Genomic DNA, 7,791 nt, shown 5'->3' with positions numbered 1-7,791 from the left:
CTATAACACATCCATGCACCAGCCGCTTACACTGCATGAGAATGAGAGCGTTAAAGGGACACGTGTTCAACAACAAAGGATGCACCTTCTGCAATCCCACCAGACATTCGTGTGTTTATTCAATCACCGACCGAGTGTTGCATTTTGTCAATATCTCAGACACCTCAAACACGTCATCCTAGTATTAATGTTTTACTCACGGTCATGGTCTGGGCCAGAAATTTGTAAATATCTGTAAATTTGTCACCGCAAAGTGTTATCATTTTTTCCAAGACTCCTTGTTTACGTTACATTGTTGTTTATTTTTCCAAACCAGACCGCTAACTCTGTATTTCACAATGCCTGGAATTCCCTTCTGCTGTCCATGTTCGTGCACCAACCCTACCACCCCCCCACCTCCCACCCTTTCCAAATGCTCTTGTGCCTCTGTGACCGCGGTTTGTGGCGGAAGGCGGAGGAGTCGTTCCTGGCAACTGCTGGATGCATAAACACGCATCAAGGTGTCTATTGCGGTCCAGAATAATCCCAAGACAAGTGTCAGGGGGTAAAAGGGCAGATAGCAATATGGTTGTTCGACCAGAGGAGTCTCACATCATATAACACAGTATTTAGTGAGCGAATAGTTGTACCTTGCTAATACGAAGGCCCGGGACGGGTCGGATGAAATCATTGGAATTATTGTCACGTGACCGTTTCAGCCGCTGCTCCAGGCTCCCGGACAAGAGAAGATCGAGGCGAGTCTGAAGGTTGAGAGTCACACACTGCTATGTTTCAGATCCTCACGAAGCATGTCTTTAGCAACGGAACCGCCTATAATGTGGGCAATGAGATTATTGAGATCATATCGCACAGCAACGTTGAGAGGGAAAAGGTTGGTGGAAGCATGAGGCTGCCTATCATGGGCTGGAGGAGTCCGGGTTGCGGTGAGAGAACTGAGCCGCTGCGATAAAAATATGAGCCGCACCCTTCAGTGATGTCTCGGAGTGAAGATGTGACACTCGAGAGACGTGTGATGGAGACACGGATAATGGTTGGAAAGAAAAGGTAGAAGTTCTGAACACTGGCTTCTTCCCCGATGGTTGTCCTTCTCATGTGTGAATTCCCGGCCAACTGTCCTCTTCCATTCACCAGTGACGTCATCTGAGGAAACAATATACAATTCATGTTGGCTATCTTAGCATCCGGAGGGGAATAATGTTGATGAGACCAAATACGGGCGATATTTCCTTATTCGGCGTCAGACATCGTGTCAATGAGAATTTGCAGACAGTTTATCTGTTTCGCAAGGCCACAGGCCCACGACAATTATTCCTCTGAATAGCATTGACTTGCTGCGCGTCGCCGCCTGACACCAGTCTCACAGTGTTACATGTCTTTCGTCTGTTAATCACTGGGCAATCCTTAACCCTTAAGAAAGATACAAATCCTACTGAATGCTCATCATCTAGGCCTATTTCGTCATTAAATGTGGACGCAAAATATTTTTTCTAAGATAATGCCTAACCATTTGGAAGTGCTAGCTGAAATTATTTCTATGGCTCAAACAGGTTTCATTAAAGGCCGTTACTCTTTGTCCAATGTTCCGAGATTGATTAACATTATATATTCATTATTATTTAAGAAACCCCAACGAGTTATTTCTATTGATGCAGAAAAGGCATTTGATAGAGTTGAGTGGGCATATCTGTTTAAGGTATAAGAAAAATTTGTTCTGGTAATAATCCTAATAGATGGATTCAAATGATCTATAAGAATCCTACTGCTACTGTTATTACGAATAATCTGAGGTCCTCTTCTTTGCACTTTCAGGAGGTACTAGACAGGGATATCCATTAAGCCCTTTATTAATTAATCTTGTAGTGGAGCCTTTGGCCATAATACTTAGTGAAGCTAAAATATTTATGTTATCGCTATAACTGGGACTATACATAAGATTTCTCTTTACGCAGATGATCTTTTGGTTTTTCTTTAGAACCCTGAAGAATCTATTCCTAATCATCTGCACACAATAAATGATTCTGGGCAATTTTCAGGATATAAACTTGACTTTAAAAAAAGTGAATTGTTTACACTAAATGCTTCTGTCTCCATATAGAACGATATTCAATTTAGAATTGTTGATTCTTTTAAATATTTAGCTATTATAATTACTAAAAATATACTGATCTTTATGAAGTTAATGTAGTTCCATTAATGTACATTATGAATCAATTATTTTCTGGATGGAACCCACTTACACTTTCTTTGATAGGTCGTATCCATGCCGTGAAAGTAATGATTTTAAACAGACATTTATAAATTTTTCAAAATATACCTATCTTTTTAAATTAAAATATTTAGATCAAATTGAATGTATTATTTCGTTCTTTATTTGGAATAATAAAAGACAAAGAATTAATAAGCATCATTTACAAAAATCTAAAAACGATGGTGGACTTGCACTTCCTAATTTAAGACTGTGTTATTGGGCTGTTAAGACTCGACAATTATGTTTTTGCACGACAAGAGCCAAAAACCAGCTTGGATTGATTTGGAATTTAAAGGTATCAAACATTTTCATTTAATCTCAATAGTCGGAGATCCATTACCTTTACATCTCTCTATAATTCCAAATTTAATCTCTACCCTGTTATTAAACAGTCCTTACGGATTTGGTTTCAGTTTCGCAATTTTTTAAAATTTTAAACAATCTAAATTGTCTAGCTCTCTATATCGATTTTTTTTTATTTAAACCTTCAATAACTGGTCCCATTTTTCTATTATGGAGAAATAAGGGGTCTGTTTTTTGCAGATTTATTTTGTGATGGTCGATGGATGACTTTTGAAGAGTTAATTAGTAAATATCCTCTTTCTCACACACATTTTTGCAATATTTTCAGTTTAGACATTTTTTACAATAATACTTATCTAAGCTTCCATATTTGAACGAATCTGATTTGCTCAATACTATTTTGAATATGAATCCTTAAGGAAGAGGTTCTATTGGTAGAATTTATAATTTAATTTTACTAGAAAAGATACCCTCTCACTAAAGGTTAAGCAAGATTGAGAGAGAGAACTTAATAAGACTTTTGTTAACGAAGATTTGTTGCGAGTTCTGAAAATTGTCAATTCTTCTTTAATATGTGCCAATCACTGTTTAGTTCAATTTAAAATTGTTCACTGTTATGATTTAACAAAGTAGAGACTATCTAAAATATTTCATAACATAGACAATTACTGCGATAAGTGTAAAACTGAATTAGCCACTTTGTCTCAAATGTTCTGGTCATGTCCTTCATTAAAATCCTTTTGGGAATCTTAATTTTCTACTATTTCTAAAGCTCTGAAAATTAATTTACAACCTAATACATTAACTGCTCTATCTGGAATAGTTCCGCGTCATATTCAGGGTATTCCATCAGGTATATTATCCTTTTTTTGATAAGATTTTTTTTCTTCAGCTTTATTAATTGTTGAAGCTCTGTATCATCTTATTACTGTCGAAGATTATGTATGAATAAAAAGATTTTAAATATGAAAATGAATATATTTCATTACTGAAATTAATTTCCTGGTTAATTGATTTGTTTCAGCCTTTTACTTTGCTACAAATCACAAAACCAAACAGGTGAGCTCTACCTGCAGTCTGTTTCTGAGCCACCTGAAATCTCTTTTACACACCAAACATTCCCTCGCCCTGTTTCCCTCCCCCCTCTGACTCCATCTTGCATTACACACACACACACCCACAGTGTCATCTCGCTCAAAGTGCGCACCTGCTCTCCTTTTCGCTCTCCAGGGGTCCTCTGGTTTATCCTGATTTTACTATCAAATTACATATCCACCACCCCTTGTTACCACTGTCCATCTCCTCTCAACCCCTGCCGTGGTCTCCATGTTTACACATCTGACGTCACTCCCATCTTCCAATCAGCCACGTTTAAGTGGATACCTCTGTCACATGTCGGCTCCCATCGCACCCTCCACGCTCGACTCTTTATATAAATATCTCCCTTTTTATCATTCAGAAGATGACAGGCGATGACAGTGGAGAATTCCTTGATACATTTTCTAACACCATTTCGACTCTCTGCCCATAGCAACTGCCCATCAAAGCCTCGCTGCTGGATCACTTATCCCACACTAGATCTTGCACCAGCCGACTTTGTAAACGATCTCCTGGTGGTGTTCAGTATCGCTGCAGGGTCTCGACACGACCCGTGACATCTCATTGCCCTTCTCAGATATTGCATGACCGCTGATTTCTCAACATTTATTGTGTCCACTATTTTCACACTCTATCTCCTGTCCTTTCTAGTAATACATTTTGTACGTGACCTGCTGTAGTCTTAATTTCGCAGGTGCATGTTCTGTTTCCTCAATAATAGACCGCTGCAAATTCCCCAAGCTAGAGGTCAAACTTTCCTCGCCTCATTTCTCCGTTTCTGCTTCTTCCGCTTTCATGAAATAGCGAAGTCTCCTTCACCGCGCTCTGTAGTAACTTCGGTAAAACATAAGGAGTTGGAGAAGAGGACAACCAAAGGTTCAACACACTCCATTGTCAGACCTTGTGAAACCTCCAGTAGCAGATGGTCAGATCCAAGAGTCGTGCTTATAAACTTATGTCAATTTCCGTCAGACTCTGCTTTCTCTCCGCACCTGTTCCCCCACAAAGTTCCGCCTTCCGCACAAGTACAAAACAATGTGCGCCAACTTCCTCAGCTATTTACCTTCTTCCTCAATTTACTTCTGTGCGCCCTTTTGCAAAGAGCCGAATTTTAACCCTTGACAATCTTTTCTAAATATTCACAATTGTAAAGCTGACTTTTGTTGAAGGAAATATAGACTGGGGAATCATTAGAACTTTAGCTGAAGCGAGAAATGTATTTTCAGTGCAATGTCTCTCAAATTGGAACAAAGAAACTCTCTGGGTAAACAGGTTCTGGTTCACGCTTCCAATTCACATCGCCGGTGCCTAAAATATAGCAGCTACGTCATTATTTATCACCAAGAAAATTGTGCCCGTGTATTCCTGACGCCCACCAACTCTAAGTCTGAGTCTGCAGTCAGATAAGCCGAAATCTCCTGAAGTAGGGGAGAGCCTCTATATGGCAATTGGCCGACTTGAGTTCATGTTTGGAATGTCAGTGTGTTAATTCTGTGGTTGAGGGAGTGCATTCAGATTGGAGGGTTGTGACTAGTCGTGTCCCACAAGGATCTGTTCTGGGACCTCTACTTTTTCCTGATTTTTATTAACGACCCGAATGTGGACGCAGAAGGCCGGGTTGGCAAGTTTGCCGACGACACAAAGGTTGTAGATAGTGTGGAAGATTGTCGACGATTGCAAAGAGACATTGATAGCATGCAGAAGTGGGCTGAGAGGTGGCAGATGGAGTTCAACCTGGAGAAGTGTGAGGTGGTACATTTTGGAAGGACATACTCCAAGGCAGAGTACAAAGTAAATGGCAGGATACTAAGTAGTGTGGAGGAGCAGAGGATCAGGGGATACATGTCCACAGATCCCTGAAAGTTGCCTCACAGGTAGATAGGGTAGTTAAGAAAGCTTATGGGGTGTTAGCTTTCATAAGTCAAGGGATAGGGTTTAAGAGACGCGATGTAATGATGCAGCTCTATAAAACTCTAGTTAGGCCACACTTGGAGTATTATGTCCAGTTCTGGCCGCCTCACTATAGGAAAGATGTGGAAGCATTGGAAAGGGTACAGAGGAGATTTACCAGGATGCTGCCTGGTTTAGAGTGTTTGCATTATGATCAGAGATTAAGGGAGCTGAGGCTTTACTCTCTGGAGAGAAGGAGGATGAGAGGAAACATGATAGAGGTGTAAAAGATATTAAGAGGAATAGACAGAGTGGACAGCCAGCGCCTCTTCCCCAGGGCACCACTGCTCAGTACAAGAGGACATGGCTTTAAGGTAAGGGGTGGGAAGTTCAAGAGGGACATTGGAGGAAGGTCTTTTACTCAGAGAGTGGTTGGTGCGTGGAATGCACTGCCTGAGTCAGTGGTGGAGGCAGATACAATAGTGAAATTTAAGAGGCCACTCGACTGGTATATGGAGGAAGATTATGTGGAGGGTTTTTTGGGAGGCAGGGTTTAAGGGTCGGCACAACATTGTGGGACGAAGGGCCTGTAATGCGCTGTATTGTTCTTTGTGCTGTGTTCTATGTTCTAATGATGGAGATGGGGTCCAGAGTTGACCCCCCTGTGAACTATGCTGCTAACGAGAGAGAGATGATGATGAGGAAGGGGAGGCATCTTGTTGCAGATGGGAGAGAGAGAGACAAGGATTAAAATGGATGATTTAGTATTATGACTTCTTCGCTAATTGTTGAGTTTAACGCCGAGGACATTTGGCCTGTTTGTGTGAATCCTTGCTGACACAGCAGAGTGATGCCAGGTGCCTGCTGAGACAGGAGGGAGTGGCCCAGTTTGATGGACATGGCATGATCAGTTCATGGATGGCTGATACCCCGTCAGGGGAGGTAAAAGACGGATCTGCTGAGACACCGGCAGACACGCCATGAGACACTGCAAGAGTGTTGTGCACCCACAGGAAGGTGGGGGCTTGGAGGACCGAATCGGGAGATCGGTCACAAAGCGCCCAGTGTAACGGCAGGACCGATGGGATCTTGTGTGTGGGTCCACTCACGCCAGAGTGACGAGTCCACCACGGAAGAACGGTCTAGCCGAGAACGGATGGGTCATACCTGAATGGCCACATCAGTACAACGGAACAAGCGGACAACGGAAGGTTTGCCTGCTGGAGCTGCTCACATCTCTCTCTCTCTCTCTCTCTCCGTCTCTCTCTCTCTCTCTCTCTCTCTCTCTCTCTCTCTCTCTCTCTCTCTCTCTCTCTCTCTCTCTCTCTCTCTCTCTCTCTCTCTCTCTCTCTCTCTAACAATTACAACAGAAACTACTTCGACCAAAGTTAAACTGTAAACTGAACTGAACTGAACTTTCATTATCTCCTAAGACTATTCATTTACCCCCAGACTTTGGAAGAGCTTGGTTTTGATTCCTTTTACCACACTTTACCACATATTTGCTTTTTATTTTTGTACTGTATGACTTAGTTTGATAATAAACTTTATTAGTTACTAGTAATTACAGACTCCAACGTGTATTCCATTTCAGCTGGTTTGGTAACCCAGTTACGGGGTATGTAACAAACCGTTCGTCCGATATTCTTTCGGGATTTAAAACAAGTGACTAAATATATTGAAATTCGTAAAATTAGCATTAGTTAGCTGCAGTGAGGATTTGCCGCAGTGACGTCACCACAGTGAACCACGTGGGTACTTGCGGGGACTTGGTTGGACAAGAGCATAGATGTACAGCTCCTGGTTGCAATGCAGACAGTGTTCACGGCTCTCAATTTAGGGAACCAATCAGAAAGGAGGAATAAGTTCTTTACTCTGCCTGTTACGAATCTTAATTTTCTTTTAATTCCAGACCAAGAGATAGAGGACTTGAAATTCTGAAGATATTTAGGAGAGATAGTTTGAAAAACCTCTGGACACTTAACATTACATCAATGCTTCTGGCCAAACAGTCACGAGATTCTTGAGTGATGTTTTAGTCAGAGTGCGGGGGGAGGAGGAATGTTCATCTGAAGTTTCTATTTAGTATCATCTGATAATGGCCAATGAACCTGCTGCCCCAGCGACCCGCTACCGGCAGCGCTATGGCGGCGCACCTCAGTGGAATGGGCTTTAAAAAGCTTTCTGTTACAAAACATACTATCGAGGACATACTCAATTGGTCAGGTAGCATCCATGGAGGCGCAAAGTAA

The sequence above is a fragment of the Hemitrygon akajei genome, unplaced genomic scaffold, assembly GCF_048418815.1.
Source record: "Hemitrygon akajei unplaced genomic scaffold, sHemAka1.3 Scf000078, whole genome shotgun sequence".
Classification (NCBI taxonomy): domain Eukaryota; kingdom Metazoa; phylum Chordata; class Chondrichthyes; order Myliobatiformes; family Dasyatidae; genus Hemitrygon; species Hemitrygon akajei.
Note: the sequence above shows the minus strand (reverse complement) of the source record.